Below are 23306 nucleotides of genomic sequence, written 5' to 3' on the forward strand. Positions count from 1 at the left end.
ACCGATTAAGATTGCAATAAAAAATGGTTACCGCTTCAGATTTGCATTATATACACTTCAGATTCGCATATAATACCATTTTCTTGCGTGCTAAAGAGTTGCATTTACGAAACAATAGTATTAACGTTGCATTTCAGTTTTTTCTCCTTCATAGTTTTCAGATTGTAATCAGCTAACATTATATTCTTTAAATGACCATAGCAATTCTCATCTCCCATCTTCAGTTTTGAACATTGAACTGCTTGCAATAAAGAACTGCTCAATTTGTGTATTTGGAAGTAAAGAATTTTCATTCGAATTTCAGGAATCGACTGTAATATCAACTCTCTAATAATTAATTTGTAGAGATGTAAGTTTATTTTGTACACTGTACTCTCAATTTTACTATTTCAGTTTTATTGTGCTATGTTTATGTTTCTGCATCTTGCATGCATGTCTAACAGAGTATTTTTAACTATAATGTCTGATGAAAATCTCCATGCAATTATGTTTTAATGCATCTCCATGCCCTATTGAAAAGCTCCCATTTTCGCATAGGTAGGGAGAACACTGGTAAAGAATCTGGCTTTTAACTTCCAATCCCATTTGATGAAAGTTTTGACAGCCTTTTCAACAAATTCGTTTTCCAAGTTTTGCAATCCCTGCATTCCATGAGATGGCATCTTTTGGGCCTTTCAAGCATTTTGTCTGCTACATCAAAATATATGTTTGTCAGATAATTTTTAATTGAAGACCCAAAATTTCAGTGGAGAATAAAGATTAATCATTCAGCATCAACTTCAAACCCCTTCAGGTAAGCAAAGCTAAATATTAGATTGCAGTTATATAGGTAATGTATTCGTCTTCTTTCCATTACAATGAATAAGAAATCTTGATAATTTCAAGTGATTATACAGAGAATGATTTCTTTAGATTAAAATAGATAATGCATGCAGTGCATCCAATTCTTAAAGTAGTTATTGCATGCAGTGAATCGAATTCTTCATTTATTATTTATTTATGAAATATCCCAACTAACAATCTGCAGGAATATTAATTGAATATATCTAACAAGCTGCCGGAATATTGATTGAATATATCAACTAGCTACAGGGGTTTTTGCATCTCACTATGAAAGCTGCAAATTTTTTTATAGATAAAACCTAATGGTGTTAGGTAATCAACTTGTATAAATAACATAAATATAAGGCGCTTCTTTTTTTTCATTATTCCTTAAGAATAGGAGAGGTTACTTATTTTTTTCAATCCCAACTTAACCTTAACCCTAATGTAATTGAATCATAATCTTGATTCAATGTTAGGGTTACGATTTAGGTTTAAGGTTCAATTAGGGTTAGGGTTCCATTAGGCCTAGGCAAGGCGTTTTAATTAGGTCATGATTAATTCAAGTTAGGTTTAGGATACAATTAGGCCTACATTTTATGGTTAGAGTTCAATTAAGTTTATATTAGGGATATCGTCGAGGTTTGGATTTGATTATGATAAGGGTTTACATATAGTTAGGGTTAGTGTTAGATTTTAATTAGGGTTATGATTCAATTACATTAGGGTTATAGCTAAATTAGGATCAAAGTTTAATTAGGGTTAGGGTTTGAGCTATAATTCTATTAGGATCAGGATTCATCTATGGTTAGGATTAGGGTTCAATCAAGGTTTGGATTTAATCATGGTTATGGTTAAGATTTGATAAGCACTAAAATATGATTTTAGTTTAATTATCGTTAGGGTTATGGTTGTATTAGAGATAGTTAGGGTTAGGGTTGTATTAGGGATAGGACTACGTTAAGATAAATTTAATTAAAATAAAGTTTATATTTATTAAAAATACTCTAAGTAGGTATATAATATTTCATATATCTTGGCATACTAATATAATAATATCATATAATACTATAATATAATTCAATTCAAGAAAAAGATTCTATATAATTATATATTGCATTTATTTTATGTTTTTCATCTCATGCCCCACTGCCACTAGCATATATAGATAAGATTTGAGATAGTAATAATAATTAGTGATTAATATAGGGTTATTAAAGATTATATAAATATCCCCCTAGAAAATTTATGGATGATTGGATTAGAACGGTATGGAATTCTAATTTAGGGTTTCACATAACGTTTTGTCGAATGATCCAGAGGTGATTTTTTATTGTGTTTTTCAAAGAGTGTAAAGCATAGATCGAGGTTGTCAAGAGACAATACTAGTCTATGGGCAAATGAACCTTTCGTGCCCTAAAATGGATGCCTAAGGCTGTTAGCGATGAGGTTCTTTCTTTGTCATGCCCCAGGTGGGTGATTTTTAAAGATATCCTGTCATTTTTATGGAAATTTATCCCTCAATTAATTGAGCTGGTTGGAAGAGTGGTTTAGGATGATAACTCTCCCAACCTTATTTCTCAACTAGACACAAGGGTACTTGCGTCCATCAATCTGGGATGTGAATTTACCAGATGTTTGAATATTAAGATACGTGAGGAGAAACTATCCTGCAATCTAGAAATTCTTGGTACTATTAATCCCTAGCAAGAATAACAACAAACTTGTGAATATTAAGGAAAAATTGAATGAGAGCATTGAACTCGAGGTTGATAATGGAATGGCCCCTAGTCACTTGATCACTTTTGGGGATTCTGAGTTTGGTGAGGACTGTCTTGCTAGTGGTGATGGTGAGAGTGAAGATGTTGAGGATATGGATAATGATGGGCCTGCCCCTAGGCCCAAAAGAAAGAGGGGAAGACCTTTAGTCTGCAACAATAGGGTTTCCCCCCTCCCTAAGAAGCCTAATGGAAAGAATGAGCTCCCTAAGTGTTTCAACAACTTTAAGTCTGCTAAGGAGAACTTGTAAGGCACCGGTGAATGATGAAAGTCATCTCTTGGAATATATAGGGATTGAAGTCCCCTAATAGAAAACAAATTGTTAGGAGATTCCTGAACCAACACAAAGATTTTGATTTTGTCATGTTCCAAGAGCTTAAAGCTGTGGGTTTCACCCTTGATGTTAACCTAAATTTCATATGGAGAGAGGCCATAAAAATCACTATTATCCATGAGAGAATGAAGGGAGGAACAACCCTCCTTATCAATCCTAAGTGGAAAGACTCTATTCTTGATCATGGTCATTCACCTTGTAACAGGGTTGTATGGGCTTCCATTAAACTCAATGGTGACATTTTGGGATTTTGCTCAGTTTACGCCCCCAATGACCTCAAAGAAAGATCTGTTCTTTGGGATTACTTTGGTTCCCTACTTGATATCCAATGGATTTTAGGAGGGGACTTCAACATGGTTGAGGGCCTTGAGGATAAAGGGGGGGTTTTTCCTGGGGATGGAAAGGAAATGAAAGACTGGATTGGGAGAGTATGAAGAAGGGTAGGAAATTTTTTGATCCCCTTGAGGGCATGAAGAGTAATCATAAGGGGATCTGGTTCACTTGGTGTAATTATCAAAAGAGACAAAAAAATTTATTGCAGGTTGGATTGGTGGTACGCTAATAAAGATATTTTTTCCTTCAACTTGAATGATCAAGGGAATGTTGTGACTGTGTGGTCGACAACCTTGTCAGACCACCATCCTATTATTACTCACTTTTGTCTCAGGGATAATGTCAGAAATTAGGTTGGCTCTAAGAACACGTTCCTACTTAATATGAGTCTCTTAGATGACCAAGATGTGTTGGCTATTGTTTTTATCATTAGATAATTAAATAGAGGAACCTATTTCCCGCACTCTAATATTATGAGGTGGAACCTTAATGTCAAAAGTTGGCAAGAACTTTTATGAACCATGGGTCAAAAGAAAGCCAAAGACAATAGGAGTATGGAAAAGTCCCTTACTGATAATCTACATTTGGCAGAGGATATGATTCAAAAGGACCCCAATAAAATTTGTTTGACTCAAGATGTTGCTTTTGCCAGGGATGGGCTTAAGAAATTTCAACAGACTAAGAATAAAGGAGCCACGGTGAGAGAAAAGGATCAATGGTTACAGTATGGAGATAAGGGGTCCAAAGTATTCTTTAATATGTTGAGGCAAAAGCAAATCAGAGAAAAGATAGATAGGCTGTAGGTGGATGATGGGGAGAAAGTTCAATTAGAGGACATCAAGGGGTATTTTTTTTCTTCTATAGAAATCTCTTCTCTTTGGAAGACACATCCTATGATTTTAAGGCCACACAATCCTGCAAGAGATTGATTCCTAAGCGAGTGGAGGAGGAAGATAGGCTTAACCATAAAAGCCCTATCTCTACCAAGGAAATTGTTAGCGCAATTAGTACTTTGAAGATTGATAAAACCCCAGGTCCTGATGGTCTGCTAATATAATTTTATAAAGTTAATATCAAATGGATCATCGAGGATCTGAAGGGAGTCTATGAAGAGGCCTACAATTAGGGATCCCTTAGTAAGGAGATCAACATAGGTGTTATTAAATTATTACCCAAAGAGGGAGATAAGGCTCTCATCGAGAATTGGAAACCAATAACCCTCTCAATGTGTCTTATAAGATACTTGCTAAAATCTTGGCACAAAGACTAGAAGGGGTTCTTCCCAAATTCATCTGCCACATGCAAACCGGTTTCATAAAAGGTAGGTACATATTGGAGAATCTTATTACCAGCTGGCAGGCGATGGAGTGGGCAAGAAGATTTAATCAAAATATTGTTATGTTCCTCTTAGATTTTGAGAAGGCTTATGACAGAGTGGAGTGGGAGCTGATCCTTATGATGCTAGATGCATTTGGATTTCCCGAGGAGTTATGTTCCTTTGTCAAGGTTTTACTTAAATATGCTTCAGCACAGATTGAGATTAATGGCTCACTCACTAATGATATTATACTTAGTAGATCCATCAGGCAGGGCTGCCCATTGGTCACATCTCTATTTGTCATTGCATTTGTTGCTTTATTTTATATTTTAAGAGACAATATCATCTTTTCTAGAGTCAAAGGAATTAGGCTTCCAGATAACTCAAACCTAGTAAACATCCAATTTGCAAATGATATTGTTGTATTTCTGGATTTAGGCCAAGATAACATAGATGCCCTGATTGCTAAATTATTTTTTTGGGGGGAGGCCTCTGGGGCCAGGATCTTGTAAACTAAATCTACCTTCTTACGGTGGAAAGATGAGCCCCCTGGGTGGATATCACAGTATAGTTTCCAATGGGGAGGCTCTGATAAGATTGTTAGGTACCTTGGCATCCCCTTCTTGGTCTCTCCCTATCTTAAAAATATGTGGTTGTAGATCTGAGGGAAAATTGAGAACAAGCTAAAGAGATGGGACAAACAATATATATCCCTTGCTGGCAGGGTGCAGGTAGTTCAAAAGATCCTTTCATCCTATAGTATTTACTATGCATCAGTTTGGATGTTCAACAACTATCAAGTTAATGAGATTTAGAAAACTATCAGATCTTTCTTATGGTCAGATGGCAAAGGTACTAGGAAAATGCATGTGGTTAAATAAAATTGGTGCTGTATGGATAAGAGAGTGGGGGGTTTGGGTCTTAAAGATATTAGGTTGCAAGGAGTTGCTCTTTCAGCCAAGTGGATTTTTCATGCTCTTGATGGAGAAGAACCTTGGAAGATTCTTATCAAAAATAATATTATGATGACAGTTCCTAGAGGTTCCAAATCTTGGAAATTTTTTCCCTTTAGTGATTTAGTGGTTGGGACCTTTGCAGTATCAATCCCAAGTTCTTGTGTTTTTAAATCCATTTGGAAAGAATGGGAAAGTGTTAGGGTCAAGATATCTAACAATCAAATTAACAGGGATAATTTCATGTGGTGAAAGATCATTGTGGTGGAACTTATTTCATAAATCTAAGTCCCTTGCCCTTACTCAAGGGTGCTCTGCCAAAAATTGGGCTAGAAAAGGTATTTCTTCTTTTAATGATATTATTTCTAATGGAATCCGTGTGTCATGGGAGGAGCTAGCTGGTAATTTTAACCTCCCCACCTCCAATAAGAGGACTTATAATATGATCAAAATTGATTGTAACTTTTTGCAGCTCCCAAAGCAATGCAGGACACAGGATAATAGGTACTCTGGGTTCACTTGGCCAAATATTAAGACTCGTGGTAAGGTTAAAGCTAAAGATATTTATAATGATCTCAATTTCAATGACTCTATATTGGTTTACATTAATAATATTCGACATTCTGATATTTCTGCTACTACTTGGGTTAAATCATTTAGTAGTTTGTGGGGTTGTCTAGTAGAACCCAAAGTTAAATGTTTTAAATGGTTGTTTATTCTGAACAAATTGCCATCCAAAAGATATATGAATAATGATGAGACATGTTATGTTTGTAAAGTTAGTGAATCTATTAAGAATTTTTTTTTCACTGTATTGTGGAAAAGGAAATTTGGATTATGTTTGGATTCTCTATTCCAGATTCTATTGATATCATGAATATTGTTCTTGGATTATCCAGGGTATGAAGAAGCACACTAACCTATTCTGGATCATTTTAACATGTGAAATTCTATCACATATTTGGAAAATCAGGAATGAAGATATCTTTCAGGGTATGGTTAGAGCTCTTACTGAGTCCTTTAGAAGACTCACTCTACATTTTGTTATGATGCAGGTCAACATTGTTATGAGACTAGTTCAGAGATTCTTGAGGGATGGGCATACCATTTTTTTGTAGATGAGATTTACCAAGGATGTACTTGGGATAGAGGCAATAGGAACAAAACCCCTTTCATGTATGCGCTAGGTTCTCTCATGAATGAGGTTCAAAGGCTCAGAGAGACTATACATGAGCACATTGAGATGATCACCCAAATCAGGGATGATGAGAGGTAGATTTGGATGGAGGTTCCCCTTGGGTGGACCGCATGGATTGAATCCTAGTATCTTGTTTATGGTTTTGATCAGACTTATTTTTATTTTGTGGTCTTATGTATAGGTTTATAGTTGTCATGCCTATGATGTGTAGTACCTATAGCTGCAACACAAACACTCAATAGATCATTACAAGCATGGTTAATGAATTTAAAACAAAGAAATGATAAAACTATGACTAAGCGATCTATCACCTCCTAATAAATGTGAGTGTGGATTTGCTCTCAGATCTGGATAAGAGAATTCTAGTGACTTGACTACACCTAGATGGAGGATTTAAGATGATAAAGATGCAATTAAGCTAGGAATGATAATGATTAAGCTACATGATTCAATGATTATTCTAGAAAATAAACTAGAATGATGCAATTAAGCTATAATAACAATAGTAAAATGATAAAATAAGAGCTATTATGCCTATAGTAACAATGCATAAGATGCAAATGAGATGGGATCATTTGTGCTCCAACAAGGGGGCTATTTATAGGATCTCCAAGGCTGGGGGTGAGGTGACAGGAATCAACAGTCAAGATTAAGTCTGAAGATATCAATGGTTGAATTGGAGGAGGTTGGAGAAGAGGTTGGTGGAATGGGAACATATTTCATCTCTATGGTGACAAGTGTCAAGGAGCTTTGCTCATGAGAGGGCAAGTGTCCAAAGAAAGGGGACTTGGTGGTTAGGTGAAATGGGTTAGGTTTAGGAATGGTTAGGTTAGGTGGCTAGAAGTTAGGAGAATTGAATTTAAAAATTCAAATAATAGGAAAATGCTAATTAATTTCAACAACTCATAATTGATTTGTTTTAATTAATTAGGGGATTTGAAGAAATGAATTTGATGGGGGAGAATTAATTAATTTGAATTAATTAATTAAGGGGACTATTGAAATGAACCTATTAAATAAATCCTTAGATTTATTAATAAGTAGATGAGTGGGAGAATTTAATCAATTTGCTAATGAATTTAATTAAATTGGCAAGGAGTATTAATTAAATAATTGCTTATTTAATTAATTATGTTTAGACCATTTTCAGGTGTATACATTTTGCCCCTCTTTGAAGCAAGGTGTGATGACGCGTTGATTCAAAGAATAATTTTATTTTGATGATGATATTGGTTTGATAGGATGCCCCAAACCTTGATTGATAAATTGCGGTATGATGATGCCCCCTCTAGAGATTAATTGAGATAATTGATATGTGGAGCATTTGGATGATTACGAAATTGATGTCCCAATTAGAAAAGATTTGATTATGCAACTTTGATTGATGAGAGTGCGAGTTCTTTGACCACGATGTTGTAGCGTCATAAATTGTACGCACTTGCTAGGGTGGTACAATTTCACACCTAGTTTAGCACCCGCCTTGGCGCATTTTGCATTTTGCATTGCATTTCCCCTTTAGCACTTAATTAATTAAATTAATTAGGTCTAAGGTTCTATTTTATCATCTCCCATATCATAAAGTTGGGCCCTTTTCATTAAAGTGTGCCCCTTTCATTTTATTCTTCCAATACATCATTTAATCAAAAACCCTAATTAGGTCCTATTTTGAACTTGGGGGCTTGATTTCGGGGGTCAAAACATCTCAAAATCAGCTGTAACTTCGGGATTCTCTCTAAAATCATCATATCCGACGGCCCTACAAATTTGGTAAAAAGTTGTCGGGACCATGGCGCCCGGCGTGCACATGGTCCCAGACATTTTTCCCAAAATTTTAGGAGCGCAATCCAATCATAAAATAAAGCTTAACCCCAAGAAATTGGTGGGAGATTCAATCTCTAAGTCAGCCTAAAGTTGAAATTAAGACCTAGGGTTTCATATATAAGAGCTCTCTTTCTTCATTTGAAAGGATCCAATTTTTGGTTGGAGGGACCTTCTATGCAGCGAAAGAGAAGATCTTTGGAGACTTCAACAACATTCAACATCCATCCATCAAGAATTCATCAATTTCATTCATCCATTTAGGGCTTTGAAGACATTGAAGAGCAATAGGGGATTATCGACTGAAGATTGGCTTGTACCCCTCCCTTGGGGTTGGGTATGATTTCATGTTGTTTTCATGTCTTTGCATAAGCCTCATTATATCATTTATATTCATGCTTTAGATCACTTTGCATCTTGATTTAGAGCATTTACATTATTATTTGCAAGCAATTAGGGTTTACTTTCTAGGTTGCTCTAGTTTGCTTACTTGCATTTTAGGATCTTGCACACACACAAGGTCTGCACACACAACTTTTACTATATAACTTGGCTATTCATGGAGGTGGAAACCACCAAAGCGGGGGTTTGACTAAGGCAAAACCCTATATAGCCGCCCACCATCCCTTTTCAGCTATAAGTGCAGATTTCCAAATTTGAAGGACGCCGCAAGTTGTAGATCCAACGGAAGCAGACTGAGACAGAACAACACACCAAATTTCAGAGAAAAAGACCAGGACAGGGGCATGGGGCGCCCTGGTCCTACCAGGATAGGGGCGTTGGGTGCCCTGGTCCCTGGGACAAAGGTGCTGGGTGCCCTGGTCCTTCTGTCAGACAGCAAATTTTAGACAGCTTTTCAGGTTGCAGAACAACAGTTTCAGGAGCAGTTTTAGGGGCAGGATCAGGACAGTGGCACTTGCGCCCCCGTCTTGAACATTTTCACTCAGATTTTAACTCTGAGTACACATTTGCATTCTTGTCTTGTCCTTGTGTTTACAGCTTTCCATTGTTTAATCTTAATTCTGCAATCTTGTTACTAGTTCATACTTGCACTTTGGGATTAGGAATTGAACTTGTATCATTTTATCTTTCAATTACAACAAAGGAATAGAAATCCTAATAGGTAGCCCGTGGCTCTCTCTTCCACAAAAAGAAGTAGCCAATTGTGTGATACCTCTAGGCTCTTTCGTATTCCACAATGTGTGTCAAAAGGTAGGATTAGGACATGTTAGCCTAGTCTCGCTTTTTCCCCTACACAGATGTTATTGTTCTCAATATTATGATTCATAATCTTGATTGATAAGATAAGATTGATTAGATTGATAAGATAAGATTGGTGAGATCAATGAGATCTAGATATAGTCTGGTTTCAGGAATGACACCTCCTCTATAAGACAAAGATGATCAAAAGCGTCTGGTTTCACGAATGATATATCCTGTATAAGACTTGATCAGAATGTCTGGTTTCAGGAAAGATACATCCTGTATAAGACATGATAGAATAGATTAGATGTGATCAATTGATAGAATGGATAAGGTTGAGTAGATAAAGAACTAATAGTTTGTTGATATTAGGTCACAGGACAATTAGATATGTGGTGGGTTGACAATATTAGTAGAGAGATGAGTCATCAGTCTGATTGTGTATACACTTATGATGATGCTTTGATGATTCCTGTGAGAGATTGAGCCTTGGATAAGAGGAGCATGAGATTTAGCCTTAGATAAGATGAGCTTGTGGGATACCATGCAAGAATGAAATGCAAGCTAAATGCAAATGTGAATGCAAATGAAATGCAAAGCTACGAGCGAACCAGTCACTGGATTATTACTTTTTTGTCATCATTGAGCTTTTGAAATGTGGGATGTGAGTGCAAACATCGATGGTATAATTAAACCATGATGACTTGAGCACTTCTTTCCTGGATTTTGATATTGAAAGTTAGCACAAGCATCAAGGTATAATTAAACCAAGATGACCTGAGTGTTGCTTGCATAAAACAGGCAATATTAACCATTGGTATATGCAAATCAGAAATGTCTTTGATGATACTCTGATGATCATGTCCTGAGACAAATTTGGACCTACTAAAGATTAATTTATAGACAACATACAAGAAAAATATCATGTTTTGTCCTTGTTCCTCTAGTCAAAGACATCCTGGAGTCACTCAAAAATCATGATAGCAAAAATCAAGATAGTAAAGGTGAACCAAAGTGCTGAAAAGCATTATCCAAAATATAGCATTCATTAAGAAATGTGAGATGTGCTTAGAGTGACGTGCGATAGCTTGATGGTTACTGATGTGATTTCATGTTTAACGTTGGATGTGTCTCAGTGTTTTCGCTTGACAAAATCATCTAACTATTGTTTTACCTATTTGATTAAGCTCAAAATGATCATAAAATTTTGCCCCTAGCTAGGTGTAGGATTTTGCCCCAAGCCTAGAAACAATTATGATATACCCAATGATCCAAACCATGGCGAGAGATTAGTTGCGATGGCCGCATTTGCAAAAAGGCTTCATGATGGATATGAATAACACTAATGGAAATGAATGTAAGTAGAAAGATGCAAGAAATAATAGATGGAAGAGCTAGATAACAGATAGTGCCTATTTGTCAAGTTTTCACTATCAGTTTTTATTGCACTTTTTCTCATATTTAATTTTTTTTTTCAATGTTTTTGGATTTTGCTGATTTTTCACTGTTTTTGGATTTTGCTGATTTTTTAGACATAAAACTTCTTCAGATGCATGCTATTGAAGGGTTCCTTGAGCTGATCTCTGTCCTATGTTGATAGTTGATATGCTCCTGACCCAAATACTATTGTGACCACAAATGGACCTAACCAGTTTGGTTCAAACTTGCCTTTCTTTTCTCGATCTGCTTGGTTGCATGGATTTTCCTTGAGTACTAGTTCTCCAACTTGAAGTGCTCTTGTTTGACTTTGTGATTGTAACTACAACACATTCTTTTCTGATATACTTTCAAATGATCAAAGGCATTTTATCTTCATTCATGGATTAATTTTAGCTCTTGCAATCTTGATACTCGTTGTTCTTCATCTAGGATAAGGCCCTTCAATGATACTCGGAGAGAAGGTATCTCTACTTCGATTGGCAGTATTGCTTCTGATCCATAAACAAGAGAGAAAGGTGTGGCACCTTTTGGTGTGTGGATACTAGTACTGTAGGCCCATAGAGAAGGGTTTAGTTGAACATGCCATTCTTTTCCAACATCATTCACTATCTTTTTAATGATTTTCAGAATAGTTTTGTTTGATGCTTATGCTTGCCCATTTCCTTGTGGATAGTAGGGTGTGGAGAATCTGTGTTGGACCTTGAATTTCTCACATAGCTCTTGGACATCCTAATTCTTGAATGGTCACCCATTATCAGTGATAATGGTCATGGGTATCCCATAACGACAGATGATGTAGTTCAAGATAAAAGAAAAAATTTGTTTTCCTTTGATTGAGAGGTATTGCCTCAATCCATTTTGTGAAATATTTTTTAGCTACAAGGATGAATTTGTGACCATTGGATGAAGAAGGATTTATATTTCCTACTATATCAAGACCCCATTGGCAGAAAGGCCATAATGTTGCTAAAGAAAGAAGTTCTTGTGTTGGTGCATGAATCAACTTTCCATGGATCTGAACTTATTTGCATGTTTTATCTATTTGAAAAGAACCACATTCCATAGTTGGCCAATAATAGCCCAAGCGTATGATATTTTTCGAAAGGGTAAGACCACTTGAATGAGTGCCACAAATGTTGTTATGGACTTCATGTAAGGCTTTCTCATATTCTTCTTGCTCAAGACATCTTAAAAGAGTACCGTCCAAACTTCATTTGAATAGGGTATCCGTGACGAGAGTATAATGGGAGAATTGGTGAATAAAGTTTGTCTTTTGGTTCTTTGATAAATCAAGAGGTAGGGTGTTATCTTTTAGGTATGTGTAAGTTTGGCCATAGCGGGAGGAATCATGCCCAACAAGGTGACAAATAGTTTGGGAATTAGGACAATTATGAGCAAGGTAAAACAACTCTTCCACCAGGAATTTGTAACACTCTTAATTTTCCTGTCTTTGAAGTAGAGAAGCAAGTGTTGCCATGGCATCTTCTACTTTGTTGTCATTCCTTGGGATTTGCTGAAAAGTTATTTGTATAAAATACTTGTTGATATCATCAACCATCTTCTTATAAGGCATTAATTTTTCATATTTTGTTTGATAATCGTCATTAATTTGATTAATGACGAGCTAAGAGTCTCCAAAGACTTGAAGTCGTGTAATGTTCCATTCTATAGCCATTTTGATACCTTTAACCAAAGCTTCATATTTTATTGTATTGTTGGTGCATGGGAAGCTTAATTTGTATGCTTTTGGAATTGTATGACCTTTTGGTGTGATGAATAGAATGCCTGCTCCTGATCCATGCTATGTTCTATTATTGATGCCTGCTCCTAGACTGATATTCGGGTGATGTATTATAAGATCTAGATCTCCCCTTGGAATATCTGCATATGACAAGGTAAAATTGATTTGCCTCCTTTTGAAGGGTTCCAAGTATTTTTGCCTTGCTATTTTTGATAGAGAAGTTGCTAGATATAGATCAATTGTGTCCATGGTAACTGCTTCTGTTGGTTCGATCAGAATAGATGACCTCTCTTGATAAAATTTAGGTAAAGTGTCAAATCTCCCATCTTCTGGCACCTCGATGAGGATTTCACTGTTAGATGCGTCCTTTCTTTTTACTTTTTCCTAGTCTAATATTGCCAAGAAATGGTTTTCAGCATTGGACCTGATATTATTTTCTTTGTTTTCACTTTTGCGACTAGGAGATTTGGCACTCACTTGACTCAAAGATATGTTAGCAGAATCCCTAGTGAAATTTGTTGCTGGTTTGATTTCATTAAGATATACAGATATGGCATGGTCATTAGGTAAGGTATCAATGGCAGTATCTCCTTTATTTTCCCAATCCATAGGTTCAAGATGGATTAGAGTTAAAGGATCTTCATTTTCCTAGTCCATAGGTTCATGATGGATTATTTCAAAGACATTTGGGGTCATGATAGAGATGTCAGAGCTTCCAGTGTGTATTTACATGTCTAGAATGATACTCTCATCAGAATGACCTCTTGCAAGTAGGTCATGATCATCCTCGATTAAGTCCAAGTCAGCCGAATGTGATTTTGATTCAAGTGGGCTAGTTCCTAACATTTGTCCTGCATACATGTGAACTACATCAACATCTATATCTACTTCTTCCCGTTCAATTTTAAGTTGCTCTTGTTTGTTTTTCCATGATAACAAATATTCTTCATTCCTTCGATCTCTTAGCTGCATTTGTTTTTCCATGCTTGACGAAATTGATGCAAATGATTGTTCCTTGGATTGTGTGCTTGAAGATGTTACCTCTCTGTTATTTGGAACAACGACCTCTTGAGCTGGTTTTAGATTACTACAACATTGCAATGGATTTGAGTTTGCTGAGACCATGACTTCCTACCCATTGTATAGAAATTTTAGGCACTGATGACCTGTTGATAGGATAGCTTGCATGTCATGTATCCATGGTCTTCCCAAGAGTATGTTGTATGGTAAGTCCAAGTCTATAACTTGGAATGTTGTGTCTTTTTGCAAAGGTCCCACTTTGATAGGTAATATAGCCACTCCTTTAGAGGAATGTTCTTCTTCATCATATGCTTTGATGGTGATCTTTTTCTGGGGATCAACTGCATCTTCTAAATAACCTAGAGCATGGACAAGACTTAAAGAGAAAATATTTAAGCCAACTCCCCCATCTATTAGGACACGTTTAATGAGCGTTCTATGGATAAGGACTTCAATTTCCAAGGAAGTGTTATGGGGATGCTCCAAGGAATCAATGCTTGGATATGAAGGAGATGAGCTTTGAATAGGATCCTCTGAAATAGGTTTGATGGCGATTATAGATATCCCTTGGGGAATTTCATCTTTGGATGTATTGTTTGGCGATGATGCTATGGAAGGTTCTTACAAGCTTTCAAGAGTTGTAGGAATGAACTCCTTTGGAAAGTCAATTTTCTTATGGAGGGATGAGCCATTGCTAGATATGGGTGTGTGATTTTCATCTTCTTTGGTAAAATACTTTAGGGATCTCTTTAAGAGTTGCATAAAAGAGCCACCTTTCTTTGGAGGTGCATTTGAGTCCTTGTAAGGTTTTTACATAGTTGCATTTTGATTCTGAATTTGTTTGATTTCTCTGACATGTTGACTTGTTATTTGTATTTTGCTTTGGTATGCCATGTTTCTATGATCTTCAGCTATTTCAAAAGTTTCAATTTCTGTCTTTGTGATCTTCCATCTTTGAGCTCTAGTTAAAACGAGCATAAACATGTGTTGGATATTGTGCTAGGATTTGATTGTCTAAAAGTTTCTTCGATAAGTGATCAATGGTCAAAGTAGATATGATAGAGTGATTTGACACAAAAAGAGGATTCAACTGTTTTAAAGTTTGCAAGTTTTTTGATCTTCAGTTTTGGAGTGCAATGATGATTTTGATAAGAACCAAGTCCAATAGGAACGATATATCCTACGATGTGGGACAAGGTTATCCTGACCAAATATTGTAGTTTCATGATAGAGGATGATAGATCCTGATGAGAAACTATGTTTGAGTGATCAGTTTATCAAAGAGTGTGATAATGCACTTTGAGATGTTTAAAATCTTGAACTTATTGAGAGTGACCACTTGAAAATCTTATAGGTGTATATTTCTAGAATCTGATTTGATGGATGATAACTTGACCAAGAGAGCCAAGAAGACAATCTAAGCACAACAATGACAAATAACACGTGTTTATGCTCATTACAAACTGATCAAGAAGATATGATAGATCTGAAAAAGGCATGCAAGACATAGCTCTGGACTGACAAAAACAGAGACTCGTACGATAGACTATACAGCCCCGAATGATAAGATATACCAGCTCATATGACAAACTAGGAATTTCATGTGAAAAAGAATAGGCTCGTACGAGAATTATTTCTTAACCATACGATAAAATAGAAGCCTCGTACGATAAAGTTTACAAAGCCATACGACAAAAGATTAATCTCATACGGAAAATCACTAGTTTATACGACATACTTTTATGAGCTATACGACAAGATAAATGCCTCGTATGACAGAGAATAGGACAGAGAAAAATATGTTTGTTTGGTTGAATTTTGATCAATTGAGTTTGACGTTTTGCTTATGTTTTCCAGTTTTAGATGTCAAATTTTTTGATTTAGGGAAGAATATACAGCAAACACATGATATGATAAGTGACCTCAAGCATGCTAAACCCTAAGGAAGTTGGTTGAGAGAGAAAACCTTTGCTTGCAAACTTATGTACACACCCAATAGCTAATCAGAATACAGCTGCTGAGTCTGACGCAATACATTCTCAACACTGTATTATCTGACTCCAAATGCTAATGGGGGCATGATATGGAAAGTGTCTTGGGAGAGTTACTATCTCTCTTGCACAAATATTTTCCCCCTTTCAGAGGTGAATCGGGTAGCTTCTAATTTTAATTTGGCACTAGTAAGGGATTTGTTTGGTGTGTTGATGTATAAACTCAATTAAGAGGTCTCCTAGCCTTGAAAACCAAGGTTTGATATACCCAAAGGTATGAAGGAGAGCTATTCCCGAGCATCGTCATTGACTTGATTTTCAAAAAATCATGTTTATTTTATAGTGGGTTGGAGTACTTGGCGTTAGCAATTCCCACTTGGGTCATTCCCCTCTCACTGGCCTTAATGGCTAAGAGTTATTAGCTCCTTGGGAGGGCAGGCCCGCTAAAGATATGCACTAATAAAGGTGAAAGATGAGTCTAGCTTTCTGATCACCTAAGAAAGGTGAGAGCATACTCGCCAATCATCAAAAACACAAAATACATGATTGCTCATTTCTTTTAGAAAAAAGGCAAGTGTGCCTAGAAAAATTTAAGATATACACAAAATTTTGTTGAATTCTTTTAGGCAACTTGCAAAATAAATCCATTAGTAGTCATGATGTGTTTGGTTGAAATAAGTCTTTGACTAGCATATCTTCGATAATCATCCTACAAAAACTAGTTAGGCTACCAAAAAGCTCACAAACAAACCAGGGTTAGCATTAGTGATAATCGGATTAAAACATGAAACCCTAAACTGTAGTTTATTAAAAAAAAACAGAAGCAGAAAGTCATACGACATGATTTGCCAGCTCGTATGACAATCTTTCCAAGCTCGTGCGGGAGAGAAATGAGCTCATAAGACACTTTAGGAAGCTAATACGAGTAAGAATGTATTATCGTCCTAGCTCACAAGGAAGTTTGTACAAGCTTGTAAAGGAGCTCGTACGAGATTCCTGAATCAGACCCGAGAAGAGATGAATGTTGATGAAGCTTAAGAGGCCAAAAATGATCATTCCGGCCCCACGGTGGGCACCAAAATGCCATTCCTGTGATGTGTGATACCTACAACTGTTACACAAATACTCAATAGATCATTACAAGCATGGTTAATGAATTTAAAACAAAGAAATGATAAAACCATGACTAAGCGATCTATCGCCTCCTAATAAATGCGAGTGTGGATTTGCTCTTAGATCTCGATAAGCAAATTCCAGTGAATTGACTACACCTAGATGGAGAATTTAAGATGATAAAGATGAAATTAAGCTAGCAATGATAATGATTAAGCTACATGATTCAATGATTATTCTAGAAAATAAACTAGAATGATGCAATTAAGCTATAATAACAATACTCAAATGATAAACTAAGAGCTATTATGCATATAGTAACAATGCATAAGATGCAAATGAGATGGGATCATTTGTGTTGCAACAACGGGGCTATTTACAGGATTTCCAAGGCTAGGGGTGAGGTGGCAGGAATCAACGATCAAGATTAAGTCTGAAGATATCAATGGTTGAATTGGAGGAGGTTGGAGAAGAGGTTGGTGGAAAAAGAACATCTGTCATCTGAGCTATGGTGATAAGTGTTAAGGAGCTTTGCTCATGAGAGGGCATGGTGGTTAGGTGGAATGGGTTAGGTTTAGGAATGGTTAGGTTAGGTGGTTAGAAGTTGAGAGAATTTAATTTAAAAATTCAAATAATAGGAAAATGCTAATTAATTTCAACAACTCATAATTGATTTTTTTTAATTAATTAGGGGATTTTAAGAAATGAATTTGATGGGGAAGAATTAATTAATTAAGGGGACCATTCAAATGAACCTATTAAGTAAATCCTTAGATTTATTAATAAATAGATGAGTGGGAGAATTTAATCAAATTGCTATTGAATTTAATTAAATTGGGAAGGAGGATTAATTAAATGATTGCTTAATTAATTAATTATCTTCAGACCATTTTCAGGTGTATACAATAGTCACTATTATAGTTATATGTTAGATTTATATGAGGCCTAATATGGTCTTAGTCAACTGATCCTGATGGTATTTTGTTTATACTTGTTTCTATCTCCATTTCTAATATATATAAAATATTGTATAAAGATTAATATATTAATTATAAATATGGAATGTATTGGAAGATCGTTGGGTACGTTGTTAGAAGTGGATGAATATATTATTGAGAATGACTCCTATTTGTATGCTAGGATTAAGATAGGAGCAGTCAAAAAGGTTCCTTCTGCCATTTACCTCAAGGCTAGTGGGAGGCACTGGAAGCAACAGGTCGAGGTGGAACTTCCCTCTCCTTGTAGGGAGAAAGGGGAGGCTAAGGATCATGGTGCAGAGGTCTGTTTTGGGAATGGTAAATCAGCCAAAAAGTGGGTTCAAATTGTGGAAGATCGTAAGGTGGTTATGATAATCGTTTCTCCAGAGCAGGAGATTCTCCAGAAATCAGATGTGGCTAGGGCATCCAAGGGTGATGGCAATTCAGGAGAATGTTCAGGGGTAGGAAGAAGTGCAATGAGGGATGGGGAGAAAAACCCTCTATTCATGGAGAATCTTTCTTAAAAGAAAGGTTGTTCAGATACAGAAATTGAATATGATAGGGCATTCGATGATGATTCCCTTCACAAGGATGTTGTTAGGACCAATGATAGTCCCAAAGATACTGAGAGGGGGGGTGAATCAATATCTAACTGGTTAGCAGAATATTTAAACTTATCCATAACTTTGCATCCCAAAATAGTGTACCGGTAAATAAGAATTAATACAGCAAATAAGAATAATAGAGACAACATAGAGAATACACAATAACACAATATATTTAACGAGGAAACCCGGTATGGAAAAAACCTCGGTGGGATTTGTGACCCACAATATTCACTCACTGGCCAATGAATAAATATTAATTACAAAGAGGGGCCTGCACATGCAGGAAGGCCAATTGCCTAGATCTCACTGCTCAATAAGAGTCTCACTGACTACAAAATTAGATTATGAAATCCAATACAATGTACTACTTTAAATCAACATAAACTATGCTAGGTTCAGTACTAGTTTAAGCTTATTCTCTAACCAAAACCTTTCGCTATCAACTATTTCTCCTTATACAATAACTTTCTACCATATATCATCTATGCCATTACATTCCATTCTATTTTCTACCATTCTCTACAAAATGGCTTATAAGATCTCATACGTATATATGAGTCTTTTATAATATGCTATGTCGGCTTTACAAAAGATAATTACATTTAAATACAATAAACAAAATTTTATTCCCTGTCAGCTGGGGTGCGGGTATGCAGTGTTGCCGCTATCGGTGAAGTGTCAGCCAGTGTATGTAGATGTCTATTTCCAATGTCAGCAACTTCTGGTGGCTTACCAGATGAATTTCGATGGGTTGTCAGATGGTTGCCAGGAGGTTTTCCATCAATGACAACATCAACTATTCTCATAAGAGTGTAGAATGCAAACAATCTCCCCCTTTGGTATTGATGGCAACATTCATGAGAAAAATCCAAAAGCTGTTCCAAAAATTGAAGTCCAAAAATATTACCAAAAAAAAGTGCTCCCCTTGAACAAATGATCTCCTCTGAATAAATATTTTTCTCTCCACTACTCCCCCTTTGACATCAATGACAAAGGCTGTCAAAAATAGTCAAACGACTACAAAAATTTCACCTCAAAGTTTGTAACCACTTGGTTACTATATGTGGGAAAAGTGGGTCAATGAAACTCAAAATACGAAAAGTGGAGCTCAAAGAGGCTTGTCCACACACCCACAAGACTTCTTGGTGCAAGCTATGGAGTCATGAAGGATGACTCAACTTCCCAAGGTTGGTTCCATGGTTCTCTATTTCACAAGGTCCCTCAAACCAATGCCTTTGCTCTCAGATCATTGAGAAAAGTGGTTTAGGGATGACAAATGTAAGAACGAGGGATGCTTTTGATTGATTTTAACATGAGAATGCATCCTATCTATGCATGATTCTATAAATGTAATAAACTAGATTATAAGATGACAAGATTAGTAGAAATACTATCTTAGCATGATATACTAGTTATATGATTTAAGCTAATGATAAAGGAAGTAGTCTAAAATGTTTATTAGATTAATTCCTATTGCAAAGAGAGACTAGATGTGCTAAAATTGAGCATAAGTGTGATACTAAGAGCTTGCATGGATATTAGATAATAGATTTCTTAGATTCATGGATACTCAAAATGGAGGAAGGAGAGCTCTATTTATAGTGAAAATAGGGCAATGGATGGCCAGGATTGAAAGAGTTAATCAAGGGTCAAGATTAAAAGTTGTCAATCCATGTTTTCAATTTTCATCAATGAAATGGTGACAATTGTCAACATAAGGTTGGTTGAGAGGAGAGGTAAGAAGCATTAAATGCTTGAGAAGACCTCATGGTTACCCTAGGAGGTAAGGGTTAAGGTTAGGTTAGGGTTATCCATTGGATAAATATTTTACCCAAAGGATAAACTCTTGTGCAAAGGTTAAAGAGATAACCATGGTCAAAGCAATAAATGCTTGATGAGACCCTTGGGTTAGATGGAGGGTAAGTTATGCAAAAAGTCTCTTACAATGCCACCAAGGGTTAGTTAACCATTAATGGTTTGAAGACTTTGGGGACAAATTTGTAAGAGTCCTTCCAAATTTGGGGGCATTGATAAAGGCTTTAATGCATTTTGAAGACTTTACTCCAAATTTGAGAAGTGACCTCCTCAAATTTAGGGAAAGGGGATAATGAATGGGTTTGGGTTAATTGATTAGGATTAAATGGATTCTAGAAGAAATTAGGAATAGGGTTAGAATGCAAGTGGGAGATGTAGAAAAATTCAAGTGGGTGAGGAAAAATAGAATTTAATTAAAATAAAATTAATTTATTTCAATTTGGTTGCAATTTGGGAATTTGAATAAATTAGATTTATTCAATTTGGGGTGAACTATTTAATTAAATGTTGTTGGAAAAAATGGTGTCTCAACCTTGCATTTATGCGAGGTTACTATTTATAGTAAGTTTTCATTTGAGCACGAAATGGTGCGAAACTCTCCCTGAAGCTTCTGGTTGGCTAGATAAGCATTCCGGTAAAGTTGCGTCGCAAGGTCACAGCTAGTTTTGAAGATATTAAAGTTTTCATCTTGGAGGGGTGCGATAAAATGTTTAAACTTAATTTTGGGGGCTTTAGAGGCTCTAAAACGCATTGGATACATAAATGAGCTGTAAAAGGGAGCGACACATGTTGATGTGTGCTTTAACATGTCATAGGGCATCTAGAAGGGAGATAAGGTCGGCTACACCTTATTGGGTGGTTTTAGCCCATGGTTTTGTAATACCGTTTGACGGTTTCTTGTATTGTATCTCCTATTTATGAGGTGTGTGAGATAGAGGTTGTGTAAGAGTCTTATGGCTATTGAGTTGCCTCTGAATCTCTAATTAGTGGTACTCCTGCAAAGAGCTTTCTCTGCAAGTATGTTGTAATCTGTTTTTGATTGCTGAATAAAATATTGAGCTGCTTTTGGAGTGTGGCGTTTTTCTCCCGAAAGGGTTTTCCCCACGTAAATCACTGTGTTATGGTATGAATGCTATTATATCTATTTCTATTTTCTGTAACTATTGTAACGATCTGAAAAAGTTTTGCATTACCCTCCTCTCAAGGTTAGTGTAGGAAGTTGTTTCCGCTACTTAACTTCCTTACAAATGTAAATTTAATTAAAAGTAGAAAGGGATTTAATTGAATAAAATGATTTATTCAATTAAATGATGCAAAAGGTTTTAGTGAATTTAACTAAATAAATTGAATAATTTACTTAATTAAATAGAGGAATGAACATAAAATATTCATTTGGGAATATGTTCATTTCTATACATCTACATTTTGCCCCTCTTTGAAGTGACGTGTGTGCACATGTTGATTAAAGAAAATGATGCGTCATCATGATTTGGTTGTGATCAGTGTGATGTCTTGTCGAGATGTTCATTTCGTGCCCCATATTTGATAAACGATGTTGATAATGATGTTGATAATGTCCCCTCGGGAGATGAATCAAAATTTTTGAAAATTTGATTTGATTTAGATAAATTTGATAAATTTCATTCCATTGTACAATTTTGTCTATATTGAATGTGGTAATTTGATTCATCTCCCAATATCGCCATTTGGGAGGGTTGTAGGAGATACCGTGAGCAATTTTATGCGTCACTCCATGTAACCCTAATTTTGATTTACCCTATATAAAGGGAAAAAGTGATTTATTTTATCTCATTTGTGCTTGTTGACCTTGGAGATAGTGACATTTGGAGTGAAGTCAACATGTCAATTCCGTATTCTTCTCATCGATTCGAGTGCGTAAGGAGGTATCGGAGGCCTGTTGCGTATGGACCACTGGTAAGTCAACATTTTTTACCCTTGTTTGGTTTTTGATTTTGTCATTTTTGGTCACTTTTTAAATTTGTTATGTGGATTTTTACATTTTAGCACGTCAGGTTGAAAGGGTAGCGCATACAAAAAATTTCGTAGTGCGTAGGGTTTAATAATAGAGGGTGGCATCCGAAAATTTTAGGGTAGCGCATCTTTAGGCTAGGGTAGCACATAGGATTAGGTTAGCGCATCGGGGTATAGGGTAGTGCGCTGGGTAAAATGGGTAGTGCATAAAAATTATCCAGTGCCTAGGGCTTCTAGGGGGTCGCATGGGTAGGTCAAGATAGCGCGTAGGTGTGACCTAGTGCCTAGGGTTAGGAGCATAGTGCCTGGAGGGGATAGAATAGTGCATAGGGTTTTTTAGCGCGTGGGGTAGTTTAGAGGGCGCAGTAGAAGAAAAGGGTAGCGCGTAGGTTTCTGCTAGTGCATAGGGTAAATTGGATAGCACGTGGAGAAAATAGGTTAGCGCATGAGAAGTAGCTTAGTGCATAGACAAGATGTTTTAGTGCATACGAACATTTTTTGGTATAGAGTGAAAAAAAATGGTAGGTTGATGCTAGTTATGCCGGGATAAGTGCGTTTTGCACATCTTCGTGTCCGCTGTCATTGTTTTGATAGGTCATCCAATATGAGTTTTGAGATAACTTGATTTGATTTACAATATTTCAAGTTTATATAGATTTGATGTGATTTTGATGTGGAACTTGATTTAAATTTGTCCAAAGTTTTCAAGTTTTTGATATGAATGTATTTGATATGAATTATGGAGCTTGAGTTGTGTTACAAGTTGTATTGATTGTGGAACTTGAGTTGTTTTACAAGTTGAGATGGAACTTGAGTTGTGTTACAAGTTGATATGTTTGTGGAACTTGAGT

This window comes from Cryptomeria japonica, chromosome 5, assembly GCF_030272615.1.
Source record: "Cryptomeria japonica chromosome 5, Sugi_1.0, whole genome shotgun sequence".
NCBI classification, from domain to species: Eukaryota; Viridiplantae; Streptophyta; class Pinopsida; order Cupressales; family Cupressaceae; genus Cryptomeria; species Cryptomeria japonica.